This window comes from Amphiprion ocellaris, chromosome 5, assembly GCF_022539595.1.
Source record: "Amphiprion ocellaris isolate individual 3 ecotype Okinawa chromosome 5, ASM2253959v1, whole genome shotgun sequence".
In the NCBI taxonomy this organism is placed as follows: domain Eukaryota; kingdom Metazoa; phylum Chordata; class Actinopteri; family Pomacentridae; genus Amphiprion; species Amphiprion ocellaris.
Window position 1 is genome coordinate 34,097,563 of NC_072770.1, and position 20,234 is coordinate 34,117,796.

Below are 20,234 nucleotides of genomic sequence, written 5' to 3' on the forward strand. Positions count from 1 at the left end.
CTTTTCATACACAAAGTAAATCGAGCCCAAATTTTAATAACAACTCACTATAGATGGGATTTATAGAGCTTTCGGCTGACTCCGAAAATGAAAATTGCACTGACTTTTTAATTTTTTACCACATCTTATTAAAACTTGTCATTCATCCCAACAGTGACTGTTTGCTTGACATTTGAGAAGCATGAGAATGTTACAAAAATGCTGCACTGAGCACTTAGATGCTTTTTTGCAGTTGTTATAAAAAGAACACCACCATTTTAACCTTCTTGAACTAGTTGCCGCTCCAGTGGGTCCAGTGGAACAAGCTGACGTACAAAACAAACACTATGTGAAAAGAGGAGTGAAAAGCAAGAGTGTTTATGAGGTAAAACGAGGAAGGCGAACATAAATAAAAAAGCAAAGGAGGCGAGTGTGAAGCAGCCATCATGAGTCAGGCTGTTGTACTCTTCACATGAATGGTGCTGATCAGAAGCTGCATGTCAGAGAAGTGAGCTAATGATGTCTATGCCATAGAATTAAGACCAGTAGAACAAACTAGTCACACAACAAATCCAACAAACTGTCACTGTCATTGATAATAATAGAGACAGGCAAAGTGGCATTCCCTTTATATACTGAAGTTACACATTCTTGTGCATGAACTCAAGTGGGTTTTGCTTGAATGTTAGGTTGAATCCAATTATGACCTGTTGAGTGATCTGCTCCATTCCAAATTTCTCATCAAACTCAGTCCATTACACCTCCAGAAAGGTCAACACTACATTGCCCTCAGCTTGCACAAACTAAACCCCCCACCAGCTCTCAACTCACTCATCCAGACCAAAAGCCATAGCAGTATGAGTAATATATTGCACGCATGTACTCTGATTATTACGATTTATTATAACACAGTGTATTGCAGAATTAGACAAATGGAGCAACCAACACTGCTGACCTCAAACAGTGCAGGGTCTTAATATTCATGAATCTCCTTTCCGTGTGACTCTGTGTATTTTATTTCTACATGGAGTCTGCTGGAACTGATTCAGTCTCCAGTGGACCAGAGGATCCAGACTAGTCTGACTGCTTGTGACTCATGGCAAGAGGAGGCGAGAGACGGAGAGAGAGTGGCGAGTATGACCTCCAGTCCCCCCTCCATCCATCCCTCACCATTCATCCATCCATTCTTAATAGGATACTCTAACCTGGCTGTTTAACACACATTAACATCACAGCTCCCCTCAGCTGGAAGTCTGGCTTTGGATGCTTTTGGCTATAATGGCCTGTTTGGAGGGCCTAATCATATATGATGGAGTGTCATTTTGTTGATTTGACACAGATGTAAAATGTCTGGACATATATGAAATGTAGCGAGATGAATTAAATAATGCTTGCAGAAATGCAAACTGAAATTTCTGGGATCTTTAATTATATAGAACTAGGACCAATGTCATTCATGTTTTCGACTGACTTCAAACTGTTGTGCCCAAACATGACTGAATCACGCGGCAATGAATGGATCTGGAAAGTAAGACCAAAATGGAAGTGCAAAAAGTACAGTTCCTCAAATGGCCACTTGAGGCTGACTCCAAAGGGGAGTCAACTTCCACAGATTCCCATGTTAAACTGGCAAACTTTACAGCAGAAATAAACATATTTGTAGCCTGGAACAAAAACTTTTGTGATCTTTATAGATAATTTCCCTGTTCATGATCACCGTGAGGGGAGCGGGGTTGCATAACTCACATATTTAGATTGTATTAAAGCTTTATAGTTTGCATAATTAAGGGCCTCTTGTATGTGAGAGGTAGGTGCCATCGTAGGACAGTCCATGGCACAGAGGCATTTTCATGGCCTGCCTTACATTCATTCTTATCTCATTTTCGGATTAGCTGCAAGATAGAAGAACTGAAGCACAGCCAGGATGACCACAGCTGGACTCCACACTGGGCTTTGCTAAGGGAAGGTTTGCTCATCTTTAGAAATGGTTAATGGACCGAACAATGTTTTGTGTATAGTGGAGGCCTTTTTGTAATATTTAATGACGAGGTTGTAAGTGTTTATCTAAATTGCAGAGACACAGATAATATAACTTTCCTTTTTCTTATTTACTTTTCATTAGTTACACTATTGCCTGTTCTGCTATGACAAGTCAAAATGTCTGCCACAAGAAAAGTCATTCTGGAGTACTGCCTGTCAGTGTAGTCGTTGTGAAAAATCAAATCCCACACTGTGGGTGCAGCCAGTCTACTTCTTAATTACGTATAACAGTGCAGCCAAAGCCAAACCAGTGCTTATTTATTCCATCCACGTTTTCAGCTTATCTATTAGATTTTGTTTTTACTCTGCAATAGATTCAATTTCAACCTGTATAATACTTAAAGGAATATGTGAGCAAAAGTAAAATTACTAGTTAAAAAATACCTCAAAAGAACACAAAAAACTGTGTGACAGAATCAATACTGAATGTAATTTGTCACCCCATATGTGCCTGGTAGTATAGAAGCTATACCTGCAAAAGGATACTAAGACATGCAGTGTTGGACAAAAACAACCAGGAAAAGATAATAAAAGTTGGAGGAGCTTGGAAACAAATTTGTCAGAGTTACAAGAGTAAACACTTGCTTTTAAATTTTACATACAGGCAGTTTTAAACACTGGCGTGTCTTTGAACCTATCATTACTATAAGGTCTGCATACTGTTGTCTATTAGGGTTCTGGACCACTTTCAGTCAAACTAAATGAACTAGCTGTTAGTTACTTTGCACCAGAACTACAATAAAAAGACAGATGACAAATGATTCCCCCCTGCTTTGACTACCTTTGAATTATCTTTTCTGCTTTTGACTCACCATTATCTACCGTGTACTTACAGATCATCCAATCTTTCATCTATTGCTCTTTTTTCATCTTTTTACTATCTTTGAAATCTTTTCAGTGTGTGTTTTATGCAGTACTTCTGAGTTAATACTTTTACTAAAAGGACTCTTAATTGTCTGTGTATGAAATATGCTGTACAAACAGCACTGACCTCCATAAAATTAGCTGTTGAGTAATCCTTTCAAGTCATTCAAAAAGTCTAGAGTGAATAAATGTCTTGGAAGCGGGCGTACATTAGTGGACAATGGGAAGTGAAAGAGAATTGAAGCCACATTGTGCAAAATGTGGACGAGTTGAAAAGCAAATTGATGTAATTATCTCTTTACAGTGACATCAAACAGCGTACATCTTCATATTTTATCAATACGTCTTGTATAAAACACTTTCGTTTAATGCAAAAGTTTCATTCCTTTAAAGAAATGCAGCGTTAGCGACAAAGCTTTAAAATAATTGACACTGTCACATAAAACACAACAGCCCGATGCAAGCAATGAAGTAAGACAAGTTCCCGTGTTGTTTATCTATTAATGATGAATCTCCATTTACTGAGTGCAAAATTAAATGAAGTGCTGCTTGACACCGAGTTCATTAATCTGTAACGAGAAACAGTGGGAGAGTGGTTATTGTAAACACGGCTCCCTGTTGTTAAGTGGTTATGGTTGACGAGCGTAATGATGTTAGTTTTACATTAACTTGATAATATTCTCTCCCAGAGGTGCTTCAAAATATGCCTCCATCAGACAAGACTGTGATGAAACTAATTCTTAATGGTGTTGACAGTGCGTTCAGTTATGGGAGATTTTTTCCCCTCTCTTTCTTCTTTACTTTTTAAGATTTCATTTTATAATTGCATTTTGTGTGCATGTGAAACCATAAAAGGAAAAAAAAAGAGAGAATTGAAAATGTACTACTGCTACATTGTTGCTAACATTAATGACGATTAACGGATCATCAAATTTATTATCCTCCATCCCCTGAGGACAGTGAATGTCTATATAAGGTTTCATGGCAATCAATCCAGCAGTTTTTGATATTTCTGGAATCTAAACATTTCATTGTATACCACATGAATGAAATCCAACATTACTCCAAAACACAAACATGATGATATAAAAAAAGAGATTTTAATTTGCCCACACAGCTCCAATGACACATTGGTCCCTATAAATTACAGTTTTGGCCTTACTGAATTTAAATCTTAGAGTTGTTTTTGGCTGCATTGCATTTCTCAGCTCATGTTTGATTAATGTGAAACTTGTGATTTCCACCACCTACGGGTACATGCACTCTGGTGCATTCAGGGTTGAGCAAAAAACCAGCAATTAATCTGTCACTTTCAAAACAAAGTCCTTTGTGTATCACAGGGGCCAGCGGGTGACCACAACAAACGCACCATTGCGGCGCACACAATTCCCCGTGCTCCTGCTGCACGGTTACCTTCAACAAGCCCAGCGTTTAGTAATGAGTGTTATTGTTCCAGGGGGAGACAGGGGCTCCCCTGGTGTCCTGACTGAATGGCCTCCTTTGGTTTACTGCAGGTTGCTGCTCTCTTCTCAAGGCGTATGATTAATGGTTACCTCCGCTGATGTAGGTCAGCAGTGACAGCATTATTATAACATTATGTGAATAGACTGCCATTATTTATTCTATTAAAATGAGTTGTACATCTGGGAATATTCAGTACGTGGGTACAGGTCTCTAAGTAACACTCAATGACAGCATATTTTATAAGAAAACAGGGATGGGCGTGGTCTGTAGAACATTTATCTCAGTCTTCTACTGGTGTGTCACATTTATTTGAGACCAATCCTTCATTAATGCCTGTGGTTGGTAATAAGCTAAAATTGTCATAAGAGAAATGCATTTCTTAGACACTGATATTTTGGATATTGTGAGCTATCCACAGAAATGCAGAAATGTGCCTCAGTAGTTTAGCTGGTGCCATCATTCTGTTGTCTTGTGGGGTATGTTTTCACAGTAATTATTGTAAAACTAGAAAGCATTGTTTAATTTTTCAATTTGTCTGAACAATGGGGTTCAAATGTTTCTGTAAAATTACTGCATTCCAATAAGACTCAGTGCAATGACCCCTGTAGTTTCTTTTCTTTTCTTTTTTTTTTTTTACTGGATTTCACGGCAAAGTCATAAGTTGAATTTATGAGTTAATCATAATTTATCTCATATTAAAAAAACACACAAAAAACTTGGAATTGTGCACTAAATACAACAAAGGTAAGGCCAAAGAAATAGTGGTTTTCTAAGTGAATACACATCAGGATGTACAAATGCTGGTGTCTGAATGAAAACAGTTCAAGTCTGCAAACAACAACAACAAAGCTCATTTCAGATACTGGTGAGATTTGCTGCATGATATAAATACAGCAGCTTTGAAGACTGAGGCCTGAAGGATCCTCAGCAGATTCTCAATGATAATTCTAAGCTGATGTCTTGAGCCATATATTGGTTAGCGAACCCATGTTTGAACCGCTTTCCAAAAAAAACGATAGCCTAGTCATTACAGTTTAAGAAAGCAGGCGCACTACAGAAAGCGAGCGGTTTTCAATCATGTGCCATTGAGGCTCAAGAGGCTACTGGTTTCCGTTCCAGCCAACAGTCGACACTATAGCAGCTGATTTCACTGATTGCAGTTTCACACTGAGTCACCAAGCATTAAGGCTTTCAGTATGTTCATTTTGGAGTGTTTTTAAATATATCTGTGATGCTGATGAGAAAGAATAGAAAAGAAAGAGTAAGATTACCTAATATTCAGCATGCATATCACTTAAACGAGGCAACATTAATAGCTTCTTTTGTACATTATTGGCACAGTTTGTCATATTGCCAATCGTTCTTTCTAGCCAGTAGTGTCACCTGATCTTTCCCCGCAATCAGTCCTCTCAGTAGTTACAACACCGGGTCACTGCTTGCTATTTAAAAGCATTAGCATTAGTTTTCTTTATTCTGTTTGTTCACTGCGTGAATCATGCACTGCTTTTTGCTTGTTGCCTCTGCTGTTAAAAAGAAACTTTCTGATAAAGTAAACTTTTGTTTTACTGGCCTTTTTTGTGTGAAACTTTTGGGACTTTTATTCTGAGCTGTGACAGTTACACTGCAGGCTGCATGCCATGTGTTTCTATGTATGCTGATAATCTTCGATGTAGGTTTTAAAGGTTCGTAAGGCCTCCATTGCTGTAAGCGGAACAAATCATTACTTATATACAGTTACAACTTTTTCACTTTCATATTAATGAAACTGTCCAGCATTGAACAGGTCTGACTGTATCCCAACTCTCACAAATCCAAAGGATTACAGTTATTCCTGATTCAGTAAAAGCTGTATGCACATGATTTTCTCATTATCTTTGTTCTGTCTTAGTTTAAGATTGAGGAGAGGGTGCAATGGAATAAGACAAACTTTGTCTGATTCTTTTGGTCATCAGACTGACTATTCCTATGTTAAGTTTAAGGTGCTTTCGTCGTTTCTCACTTTCCGTAATAATCTCTCAACATATTGTAATTTGTGCCTGATCTGGGAGGAAACTGGACTTCTGCACCTTCAGAAAGTCTAACCTGTGATGAGATACTTTGGCTAATCACAGTCCTCTCAAAAACAGGCTGTTCCTATCGGAAATTCTAAAAATGTAGATGCTGGTGCAAACTGGTGCTTACACTAAAAAGCCACCGAAAAAAGGGACAACAAACGTACCAAAAAGAGTCGAGAAGAGATTGTGATAATAAAAGCAATAAAACACATGTCAACATCAGCAAAGAGCTGCAGGGAGGGAAATTTGTGATTGCAACAACCTTGCATCAGGGTTAGTTTGGATGGGGTTGTAAGAGATACTTACATAATCAGTGTAATACCTACACTGTAGCACTGCAGCTGGGGTCGACAGTATTCTACTGTTTCTTTACAGTGTGATTGTAATTTACTTAAACATTCAATTATTCTATATTTTAAAACAGTAATCTATAGTAAAATATGAAGTTCACAGTTTAATAGTGCAACAAGCTTTTTAAGTAATATACTGTAGTATTTACACTGTAATCAAATGTATTTAATGTATAAACACTGCTGTAAATTGCATACACACATAAAAATGCATATATGACTTGAACAACTTAAAGAATAAATTATCTTTCTATGGATTGGGAAACATGCAATGGCAGCAATGTATGGCAAACTGTAGCCTATGAAAACTTCAGTTAATTTTGAGCTGCTTGACAGAAGATTATCAATACTTTCATCTATTCTATTCTGTTCATTTATTCTCCATTTTGAGAGCATTGTCTGCCTGCTGCAATGGGATGCTGACCTCAAGCCACACAGACTAACAAATTATTTTGAAAGTGTAAAGGTCAGACATAATTTTACCCCTATGCTCCCTGGCTTGCAGGACAGTGGTCACTTTGGGCCATGTTTATTTTAGACAAAATTTGCCTGCGGAGAACATAACTCATCTCTTTAAAAATAACAATACAACCAGTGTCCTTGCCAGTTACATCATTAAACATGTTCAACATCACATGAATCATCACCTGGACATTAAGCAGGAAATCTATCCTCAAGGAAAACTCAAAAACACTGTCCTGTCAAGCAACCTATTCCCACCACTTAGCTAAATGCATGGTTGCATGTCAAAAGTTCTAGTCAAATTATGTAAATAAACATTTTAAATTGTGAACACTATTTTAATGGGTTGGGTAGACATATTAAGTTTGGTAATTGCATTGTCTTAATATTGTGTGTAGGTCGGACTCATATTTCTGCCTTGCTTGACTTAAAACAAAATTCTAGTTGTGGCAACTTAACGAAAGTGTTTTGATAACTTAATTTTCTTCACTTTGCGGTCAGGATTTAAAATCTATTTCCATATCTATTGACCTCAGAGAAACCTAAATGTTTAATACGCCAACTTAAAAACTTCATAATGATGGCAATTTAGTACATAAAACTTAAAAATATCTTTTAAATAATATGGAAATACTGCTGAAAGTTTATATTTTTGCAATCAATCATAAGTAAGTGGTAATTAAAAATAACCCTTGTTTTGGGAGGAAAAGGTATTTTTTCTAACTCTATGTACTTTTTCTTTTTTGGGGGTTAAATTTAATTTCATTAGAAGTTGTCATAACTCAAAAAAAATCCTGCAAACTGAAACAGCGTTTGAGTGTAATTCAACAAATGCGTTAATAAAGGGCAGACTTTGACACAAACCTTTCCTTCATACAAACAGTGTTACTTTCTTTTAACTATGACCACACCTGCTCCTCAAGTAGTTATTATTTAAACCATGTTAACCAAGGTCCCCTCACCTTAAGGGATTAGTTTAACAGTTAAGAGTTAAATGAGAGACCATGTCTTAGGGCAAAGACTGGAAACAGGGGGAAAAAAGTCAGCCTAGCTCTTTTCAAAGGTAACAAATTCTGCCTTCCAGCACTTTTGAAGCTCGGTAATTAGCATGCTTTATCTTTCTTTGTTTAATCAGTACAAAAACTAAAATGTAAAAATGATACATTTGCATTTTAATGGGGGTGGTGGTTGGAGGGGGTACGTGCTGGACTCATTTTTTGGCCAAACGTCTCCACTGGTTGCTGGTCAAATGGCTTTCTTTGTGCTAAACTAAGTTGGCAGGCTGACGATCATATGGCTCCCTCATTTGCTCCTATTTGACTGTTGCTTTCATTCTTGCTTGATTAGCTCGTCTTTGTTCCCATTTTCATATTTAATTCATTCTGCTCATTTCTGCGTCAAAATAGGTCACGGGTCTAAAATCTTCAAACCTGCAGTCTCCACTTGTTCATTCTATCCATGTACAACTGTGTGCCTTGATGTCAACCTTTGTTTTCTACAGTAACTATACATTTTATTTGTGCAGAATACTACACAACTCTGCTTACAATCATGTCACAGTCCAGTTGAATGTCATTATTCCTCGGCTGCTGTGAAAACCGTCTTGATATATTTACTTTTCAACGCAAGGTCAACACCACATTTGAATAATCTCAAATCCCTCATCCTCCCTATTGTCATGATAAACAGTCAACATAAAATATGCTGGGTGCTGTACTGAATAGCACACGGTTGCCATTTCAGGATGACAGTATTCATTGTTAAGGTGGAACAAAAGCCATAAAAGGTAATAAGGAAGTGTCTACTTGTCGTTTTTTTTTTTTTTACAGCCAAGATCTGGGCTCAATCTGCCGCACAACAAAACGCGATAAATCAAACTGTCAATCTGTAGAGCAAAGATGAATATGATTGCACAGTAAGAATCACTGACTCTGAGTGTGTGACAGGAAAAAGAGTGAGAGTGTATGTGTGGGAAAGATGGATATGTGTATATTTGCCTCATGGGTGGTGGTCATGTAATATGTTTTTATCTGTAAATTCCTGTCTGTCTGTCTGTGTGTGTGTGTACGCTGGATTCATTGCCGTAAACCCATCTTTATAATTGTATTTAATGTAAACTACGTAGACGATACTGCATGTGTCTGCATCTGTAACTCCGCTCTGGAGGTTTAACACAAGATTCTGCTCCCATGCAACCACAAGAGCATTAGACAGGTTGACCACTGATTCTGGGCGATAAGACATAGCTTGCACTCAGCAAAAAGAAGTGTGATGAGGTCTGGACTCCGCAGCTCTTCCACCAGACAAAGAATAGCATTCTTTTCTAGACCTCACTTTACACACTGAGGCACACACTTGTCACAGTCACAATGGAAAGTGCCTCTCCAAATCTGTTGCCACGATGCTGAAAGAAAACTGCTGTCCCAAATAACCCTGTCTGCTGTCAAATAAGATTTCCCTTAATTATAGCAAAGTGGCCGTAAAAATTAAAACAGTCCCTGATTTGTCCACGTACTGTAGTTTGACCATTAAATATCTGTATGTACACTGCTTTTTGAAGCCGTTCAGAAGGATTTGATGACAAATTTATAAAAGGAGTGGCCCTGCTGTCATGGAACTGAATTAACTGCAACACAGCCAGTAAATGGAATAAAATTGTTTCAAGTGCTGTTTACAAGATAATGAATGCATTTAAACTCTCTGCGGTGAAGATACTTGCAAAAAGAAAAAAAATAGACTCTTCTCCTCTGCTATCTCTTTGTTAAATGCAGTAGCTACAAAACTGTGACCAACAGCAAGTGAGCAAGTGCCACTTCATATGAAGCAGGGGAGCTTATTGTTCCTGGTGAATGCATTTTGTGCCAGAGGAGAAGTAACTCATACTATTTTAGTTGCTCAGTTTGGATTACGGCAGCCTCATGTCACCTTCTCTGTACACATAAAATAATCTGTCCTCTGGGTATTTGCTTATTAACTCAGATGCACTTGCAAAGTAAATAAACTTTATATGTTCATCATAGAAAAATAGAAAAAAAAATAGCACATAGGAAGTAGAAAGTGACAATTTTCCTTGAAAACCACAAACAATAATCACTTTTTTCTCACCCGTACCCGGGCAAAGACAAAGAACCCTTCCTCAGTCGATTCTTTGGCATGTCTTCAAACATCATTAAAATTTGTTACGATTATCTGTCATTTTACAGCATTTGTCACAGTGCTCTGCCAAAACACTTTTTTCTCTTCCTTTTTTTTTTTTTGCAAATGCAAAGAAAACCAGACATAGCAAATCTATTCTTCCTCTTCCCCTACTTCCTTTTTCTAAAACATTACTGTAATGAACTGGCATGAATGACAAGAAGGCAGTGTAGTGAGAAGCCTTTTCCTTGTCTCCATTAGCAGGTCCTATGTTTCCACAGAGGCATCAAAGAGAGAGGAGCAGGAGAACGCAGGGGGGGAGGCTGGCTGAAAGCTTCAAGCTGCACACAGAGATAAAGACCAGACATATCTGCAAGTGTGCGTGTGTGTGTGTGTGTGTGTGTGTGTGTGTGTGTGTGTGCATGCATGTGTGTGTGTGAGGGATTAGGCTGACTTTGACTGGCTCTGCTCCATTGTCACAGCAGCTCCTAAGAAGCTGCACACTGCCACATGACGGACAGGGCTTGGAATTGCACAGATAATGGCTGCCTCCTCTCTGTCTCTGTCAAATACACACACACACACACACACACACACACACACACACACACACACACACACACACACACACATACTGTATAGTGTCTGTGTGATAATGTCTATTAGTCCCAGGACCCTCGAGCTTTACAAATTTGTGTGACTGAGAAAACATGCATTATGGGCAATAAAGGTCATTGGCTCTCGAAATTGTGCAGTCACACTGTATACATGTGATGCTTTCATAGTGTGTGTCTGTGTGTGTGTGTGTGTGTGTGTGTGTGTGTGTGTGTGTGTGTGTGTGTGTGCTTATCTCTATGTGCTTGTGCACGAGAGGATTGCTAAGACACGCAGCATGTATATTATGAGAGAAAATGGTACAAGGTACATGTTTTGTGTTTCTTTTTATGATTCTGTGTGTATTTAAAAAAAAAATGTTAAACACCAAAGAGAAAAATAGACTAAGCAGGAGTGAAATGGCACCTAAGAGAAAAAGGCTAAACAAATTAGGAATAAAGATGCTTTGGAGGCATCAAAAAGTTCAAAAAACAGCTCAGATTAAGCTCCTTCTTCTTCTTCTTTTTGTACAACTGCATTACTGTACAACCCGCTTTAGGAGTTTACTTCTTTGCTTTAGTTAAAATGACATAAGCTTGTTTCACTGGTCGGACTTTTTAATGTTTGACTAAAAAAACCCTCTGCTAAGTCCCGCAATGCCTGACCATCCTCATTACCTTCATCACTAAATGAAATCAGCGGTGACACACACTGTGTAATAGTTCTGTGATGTAACCAATGCGGCTGCCAGAAGGAACTATGTGCGTGCTGAACATCCATCGCTACTGCTTCTTTACTTTATGATGAGGATCTTCCTGACGTAATCCAGTAGGTTGAATCTAAGGCCAAGAGGTTATCGATCAACAATCATGTTATCAAATCTATATGGTTAAAATGTTGCTTCTGAATAGCACATTTTGGAGGACATTGAGACATTTGGTGATTTGCCCCAGAATGATGGATATTCTTACCTTGATTTGACAAATAAAAAACTTGCTGTAGGATATAAAGGCTACACGGTCACGTATTTATTGATAAAACATAATGATTTCACATCTAGCCACAACAGCAACCTCTGTGTCCTTTGAGTTGTGGTGTGGGACCTCTGTTGAATTAACTTGTGGATGCTCGATCAGATCTGGGGTCTTTTGGAGGTCAGATCAGGCTCTTTGTTGTGTTCCTCAAGTCATTCCTGAGCAGGTTTTTGGCTGTGTCCTGCTGGGGGAGGCCAGTGATGTTGGACTCTACCATTACAAGGTGCACTTGATCTACAAAAACATTTGGGTGGGCGGTTTGTGTCACAGTAACATCCAGGAGAATGCCCATGTTTTCCCAGCAGAACACTGGATAGTAATGTGCTGATCGACCTCATTCACTGTTATGTGGGTTTAACGTTGTGGCCAATAGGTGTATGTGTATTTCGTTTTTTTATATGCTTCAGCATTAGTTTGAAAAATAAATTCACTAAAAATCACGTACAATATGTGGAGGGTTTTCATGCAATAGCAAATATGATGCCAAATGAAACTCAGCAAGCCCACTTCCCCCCAGTGTTGTTTCATTGTATCAGTATCCTCATCCTTCAGATGCTCATCATATATGGTTCCATGAGCAGTGTTTGACATGCAGAGTACTACAGATCTCAGACTCTCCGCCTGAAAACACATTTCGGCCTGCCAGCAATTGCGTGACAGCAAGCAAACATCAACGTGACTAAAATTTCTTCTATGATGTTCTTGCTAGACGTCCTTTTCTCATAACTTTACTACTTACATTTATATCTCAGCTTTCAGAATTTTTATATAATAAAGTGGATTCATAATGATGTGTTGGATGATGATTGTTTAATTATTTTTTTTGGACATTGTGAGATTGCAGGAAGTAGTTGGGTTGGATTCAGCATGAGTCGGATGCAGTCCTGGGGGTATTTATTACTGTCCCTTCAAATAAAACAGCAAAGAGGAGATACAAAGTTTCTGCAGGACAATGACGGCATTCTTGGAATTTATCATCGCCCTACGCAGTACTTAACTATTATTCCATGCACTCTGGTGTAAGGATGCTCTTTCAAAAGTGAATTGTAGAAAAAATATATGGAACTGCAAAGATCTGTATACCCAGTTTGATTCAGGCATGTAATGTAAAATAACACGTTAGCAAGTTGGGATTTAATCACTGATTATATGAAATGATACTTTATAACATGTATTCAACACTTGACGGAAAACAGCTGCCAGTATCAGGACTCAGTCGAGTTATCTGGTTTATGTGGAGAGGAAATTGCATCAATGAGGCAACAGACGTGCTAGTGCACACGCTTTATGCGTGTTCTTTGTATGTGCGTTACGCTTTATGTGAGTTATTAAAGCCGAGAAACTGTTAATGGAGCTATTGTCAAGTGTTGGAGCTGCATGTGTGTCTGCGTACAATGCACGGCTATGTGTACCAATATCTATACATGTCTGTTGTGTGTGTGTGAGAGAGAGAGAGTGAGATAGACAGAGAGAGGGCAAAGCTTTTGTCTGTGTCCAGTGTAGTGCATTATTCTTCATTAGAAACAGATGAGTGACTCTGTCTATTCCAGGACTGCCCCTGGGTTCAAGTCAATCCACCACCCAGGCACCCACTCAGAGACACACACACAGACACACATGCACTCACATACAAATTCACATTAAGCACCGTGTCTGCCAAAGACAATGAGAAATGAGACTGAGTAGAAATTAGCATTTTGGAGTTGTACCTTGGCCAAAACAGCGGTTTAATTCCTGTATTTGAATAAAGACATTAGATATTAAGGTGCACGAATGGCCTCTGTTATTCATTAGATTCCGATGAATAACAGCAGGAGGTAAACGCTCAACTTTGTCATGCCAAAATGGCCGATAAAGTGCAAATAAGTTGTATTGTGTGAGTAACTTTTAATTAGAAACTCCTATAAGTTATTAAACTTTTAATATTATTTAGATTTTTGATGGAAGGTTTTACAGACATCTGATCTTTCAATTAGCCTTTTTGACAAATAATCTCAAAAGCAATTAACCTTTCTCAAAAATATATGAATAAGTGTAATTTGGACACTTTTACAGATTTATATTAACTTAACGGCAATCCAGATCATCACTTTCAGACCATTAAAAATAAAAATGTAAGTGTTTGGGTTCATGTGCAAAAATAGCTCAAGAATCCAGTCAGCCAGTTGTAATTCAGGACAGGTTTTACTGAGGTATAACTGCAGGAATATAAATTGAATTTCAGGATGGACAGAGCTTCTCTGCTATCTATCGGACGGATTTGACTTAATATTGCCTACCTCCACATTGCCGGCTATTTGTTGGATGGAATTATCCAATATGCTAACACCTCACTTTTTGTGCAGAGTCAGGACGGATAAGACGTTGGTTTGTTTGGAGGTTTTTGAAGGAAATTTTTCAACTGTAAAAATGAATTCCTAGCTCATCAGTATGCAGCATAATGTGCTGAGCCGGGATATGAGACATTATGCCAATAGCTCTTTAAAAATATATATTTTAAATTACTCGGTTCATTTAAAGTAAGCGCAATACGTTACTACGTCATACTGAGAACAAAATGCGAGGGACCCAATTGCTTACAGTACGTTCAGCTGTGTGCATCAAAGCCTGCACATGCATTTACAATAGGATTCCTGCACAAGAAGACAAAGAGGTGAATTTGACTTCTGTAGAACCCACTTCATTGTCAAACTGGCACCAGTGTAGAGAGAAAGACAGACGAAGAAAGACAGACAGAAAAAAAAAGAGACAGAGGGAAGAGAGCCTGTATGGGGGAGAGCAGATTACATAAGTCCTTCACCTCACATGCCTGACTATGTGACTGCAAAATGCCCAAGAGACTGGGGGATGGAGGAAGGCAGCGAGGGGAGAGGACGTGGGGGAAGCGGAGTAAATTGGAGAAAATTAAGTGGAAGAGGGGAGAGAGGAGGGATTTGAGAGGGAGAGGGAGAACAAGTGAGCTGGAGAGAGAGAGAGAGAGAGAGAGAGAGAGAGAGGGAGGCTGATGAGAGGTTTATAAAAAGGAAAGTGAAGATGATGTAGAGGGCGTATGAAGTAGGCCTCTGTCATTCTAGTTAATGCCAGTCGCCTCGCCTCAACAGCGGGAAAAAGACTGCAGCTGAAGAGGCCTCTGATATGCAGCCTGACAAAAGCACTTATCAGATGCAGCACTGCTTGAAAAATGCTGACGTGCCGACAAAATGTTGAAATCAAGTCAACTGGAAGGCAGATTGATGGCCTTATTCAAATTGTCTGGCTAACGTGACGTGTCAGAGAATGTGTTTTGTAATCAGTTTGGAGTCGTTTTGGAAATTGCTGCATTTACCCTGCACGTTCTAATTAAACAAAACACAGTTTCAATCATGTGATGAAGCATAGTTTCGCATTACGAGAAAGAAAAAGCTCAATTTTTCCTTTTATGTCCTGAAGTGGTTTTAGATAAATCTGTGTCCACATAAGTGTTGGAATTACATGTTAGCATAGTTTCCTTTTTAAAGAGATTTGGTTCATGCTGCACAGCGGCTGTTACAAATCCAAATCACTAGAGCTGCTAAGGATTAAGTGTCTTGCTCAAGGACACTTCAGAAGGACATGCTTTATTTTCCTTCCCCCCTCCACTGGGGGGAATGTAACTAAATACATTTTCTCAAGTGCTCTACCTAAATACGAATTCAAGTTAATTTTACCTGCATTGATTTCCGGTGCATTCTACTTTAAAACCCTGCAGGGCAGTTCAGAAGATTATTTCTATTTACTACACTACAGTTGTTTGACACTTATATAGACTAGCATTTTTACTCAATTATGATGTACTCTTTTTGTAAGTTTGGGCTTTGGATTATTTTTGGTTGGGATTTTTGTTGTTTTTCATTCACAAACCAAACAATTATTTGATTTATCACAAGCATAGTCGCGATTATATCTATATTGGCATTAAATTGAATAATTAGAATTTTTCTTTCAGTAAAATTTACAGCGCAGGACTATTTGTTATGGTGTGGTATTAGTATTGTTATTTTAGAATCCCCTCAATGACCTGCTACTACTACTACTCTGCTTTGAATAACAATTTGAAAGAAGACATTCTTAAAATGGCACCAAAATCTTGTGTCTCATTGAAAAATCCAGAATCTATGAATTGTGCAATATTTTTTTCTTTCCAAGGTGTAACTAATGCACACAAGTTGTGTCCCACTTCACTGAAGGTGCATTCTTGTGTGTGTTTCAATGTGAAACTTAAGTTGTCTATTGGATCAGTATTGGCTTGTAAACTAGTTATCATGTTAAAATCCCTGCTTGCATGTACACACAGTTTATTTTAGAATAGTTCAGGTAAACTTTCCACTTTTGGAGGATTTCTGAGTGACGCGGGGTTTCAAGTGAATGCTCTGGATCTTTCTATGAAACTAAACGATTGAAACAGGGAGGAAAGGAGGCTGAAAGGAAGAACATATGAGGAGGAGTGAAGGAGGAGGATGGAAACAGGGTCAAGAGGGAGGAATAAGAGGATGGAATAAATGAAGGTTAACTACTCTTCCTGCAGTGGTTTGAAGAGTTCCTCTGCCTGAGTGTAATGATTGGCAGCCTGGGGTTTGCTTCCCCATTGTTTTTAAGGTTGACATTTGCATCTGATGAGTTTGTGAACAGATGATGAACAAAACGTAGCAAAGTCAACTCCCAGTGCAGCAGACTAAATCCCTCATGTGAAGGGAGATTTAACTTGTGAGTGTGATAGTGGATATTATCTGTCTGGATATGGGTTTGCAAAGGCTTTACAAAAGGTTATGCTGACACCAGCCACCGGTGAAAAGCTTTAATTTGTGTGCTGAGCGTGTCAAGATGACACAAGCACGATGGTTGCTACACTGCCAGGATTAACCTTTTTGGTGGAATATTTCAGTCGATACAGACCCAACCAGCAGATGTCACTGCTGACCTACAAAACACAGGCACAACTGCATCGATTTTGAGTGTTTTGGAGGGAAAAAAAATCCCAAAAGAGACATGAACCTTGCTGTTTGTCTTATACAAATATAAATTTAAACCGTGCTGATATTTTTAGTAAACATTTATGGTTGGATCATGTAACTGTAGCGAAAGAAAGTGATAAATATGCAGTTTAAGGAAACTATTTATGGAAATCAGTAGCTTCAAAACTAAATATGATGTCAGTGACCAATGAATAATTTCCATTCCATGCATCCGGCTCAGTTTTACAGATGTAATCATCCCACGATGCGCTCTAACTGGCCTGTTTCTTTCCCTATAATCTGTAATTAAGGACTATTGTAGGTTCAAATAGATCAGATTGACCTTAATGAAATTAGGAAGACCTCTGACGTACTCATTCACGCACGCAAATTGGAAGACACACATTCTCACTTCCACTGTTGCACCACAGACACTACAAACAGGTGCACAAACACACACACACACACACACACACACACCTACACACAACATACAAAAGAAATCTGATTACTCTCACACAGCTGTGAAGCAGAAATAGAAAAAATCCTCACTGATGCACATTCACAGTTTGTCAGTTGAAATTTTCATTCTTGTATGTTTTGAATCAACCTGACTAAATTTTATGTGGATTATATAACATAAATAAAATCATAAAAATCCCTGTAGGCTCATTTATCCCACAGCTACCCCACTGATGTCATCTAAACCGCTTTCTTTTCCCTGTAGGAACTAGCTTTTTTTTTTAACCTTTCATCCAGAGGAGGTAAACTAAGTTTTCGGTTTGTGAGTAATGGCTGGCTCCCTGTTTTCATGAATAAATTCAAGCTGCCCAGGTTTTGACCACAAAGCAGCTTTACTCGACTACCTTGACGGTATTTGTTGAAAGCGGAGATTTTCCCAAAGGACTGCAGTTCAATATCTGATCTTGGGGAGAGAAAGACAATTCTGCCACCACCTACTGCTTCTTTCTGGGCAAATTTTCCATTTTAAGTTTAACATTTCCTCCTCACCTTATCTTCTCCAGGATCCACGCACACAAACTTCGGGTCACTTTCTTCAAACCTTCCGTCTCCTTTTCTTCTCATCCTTCTTTTCTCTCTCAACCTTTACGCCCTTCCTTCCTTCCTTCCTCCCTTTCTTTTCTTCACCTCCTCACCAGCAGCTTTTCCTGTAGGGGAGAGAAGAGACGGGGAATACTTTATCCATTATCTCCAGTAATGTTGAAATGACTTTGTTCGTGCATTTATTATGCAATACAAAAGTGATATTGACTTTAACAGCTTATTGTTACAACTCTGCCACATAAATGCAGATGTAACACAAGATGTAGCTGCACAACTAAAGGTTCTGCACATCCTCAAGGCCATTTAAGTACCACTCTGTCTTCACCAGACACTGGAATTTTCGATCATACAACAGCTACATTTCCATTTTACACAATAAATGCAACTTTAGACACCAGTTTTGTCACAGTCCACACTTCAGACATGCTTTATGCAGCCAACACTGACCTTGGGCCTCTTTACACATTTCAAGTCTGCAGCTGTCTGACTGCAAACTCACAGCTGCCACTCTCATGCTGGCGACAGGCTATTTTTCACAGCAGCTATTTTTTTTATTGTAGAAAAAAAGTGTAATTCTAACAGATTTTGGCTTCTCTCAGGCTGACGTTGAGCATGAGTGATGTTGGCGGTTTGCCACCAAACTCCACATGCTAGAGAGGTCATTTGTCTTACTCTAACAGGTACAACAACTGAGTGAGGATGGAGGTGTCATTGATGTACAGTCTGTACATGCCCACACAGTCCCCGAGGAGAGGTCTGATCAGCCTACTTTCACTGAAAACAACCGCGTGGGTGTAAAATAGGTGTAATGTATAAAAATGATCAGCATCACCGCTCGTAAATGTGCCCGTTTTAGCCACAAAGCTGACTCGCAGCTGTTGTCCCTCGGTCAGATGTTAAAATATCCATCAAAGTAGCGATAAAACACAACATTTAGAATGAGAACACGATAAAGCACGTGAAACAACTGAACAAGTTAAAAGGCTTAAAGGAGGAAGGCAATTAGGAGGCACAATGCCAGCAATTAATACAAAACTATGTTAAGCAGCACTATATCAGGCCAGGCATTGCAAACGTGACATTCTAATCACATTGCATTATAGAAGGCATAGATAGCATTAACAAATTGACTATGGACATTCATTCTTGACCTTTAGGAACTGTGAGCATAACTGATTAGAACTGGAGCTAAAATGTTAACCTTCCAGCATTCTGATGTTTTCAACCTCAGCTTTCTTTTCACAGTTAAACTTAATTCATTTGATAAGTGATAAAATGAATGCTTGACTCCTTTGACTGTAACACAATGAAATTTTAGAATATAGCTAAATAATACAGAGCACCTCAAAGTAGTTAAAATGCATTCCTTACTGGTATTTAAAATATCAGTAGAGCTAGTCTTTATGTATATGCTATTCTACTTCAATTACCCTCTGAATATATGACATTTACTGGGTCCAAATACTCTTGTTTGATATAATGTTTAAAATACTGTTTGAGTGTGATATGCCACACTGTTTTAATGGTAACAAATAAGACGGATGTTTCCTCCTGAAGTTCACATTTCTACTAAGGAGTTCTACACATTGGGCAAAATGAGTCATTTGTTATTTCAAGATAAAAGGATAAGTATCTCTGACTTTACAAAACTAATTGGCTAAGACAGAGTCATGCTGAACTACAGTTGCTCTTATCTTTTTATTGTTCTGCATTGTTTTCTTTGCAAAGACCACTTAGTGTTTTTTGTATTTATTTAAAAGTCGTTAAAAAAACAGAGAAGTTATGAAGACATCCACCAGTTGTGTAAAGTTGTAGATGAATGTAGTTACATTAGTCTTTGTATGAAACAAATCCATGGTGCACTTACTGTGTGTTTTTGTCATTAAATTTTTTCCCCTTGCATTGCGAGGTCAGAGCTACAAGACTGATCTGAACCTCAGTGAAGTTCTGCTTGTGATTTCCAACTATGGCTATATGAGCATGAAAATCAGAGTAAGCTTCACAGCACAACTCCCAAGAGCTCCGGAAACTTCTATTGACATAAGAACCCCACATAACAACCACAACAACCCCAAAGACTTCATTTTTCAATGTTTCTCAACTTCTTGAGCTGTAGCTTTAAAAAAAACAAAACTGTAACAAAGTTAACATACCGTGCATCATTTGAATGTTATTTACGACACCCTAAACGTTATCTTTCAGTTTTGAAATGTGTATCTTCTT

The 20,234-nt window shown here is 38.4% G+C and overlaps 1 long non-coding RNA gene across 1 annotated transcript in view; it reads right to left on the reverse strand.

The window, feature by feature from the left end:
* The window catches only part of LOC118469716 (uncharacterized), a 112,981-nt gene that overhangs the window by 84,244 nt on the left and 8,503 nt on the right, over positions 1-20,234 (reverse strand). The window contains exon 2 of the long non-coding RNA XR_008601681.1: positions 17,958-18,115. This is a non-coding gene — a long non-coding RNA (uncharacterized LOC118469716). The remainder of the gene's footprint in view (positions 1-17,957; positions 18,116-20,234) is intronic.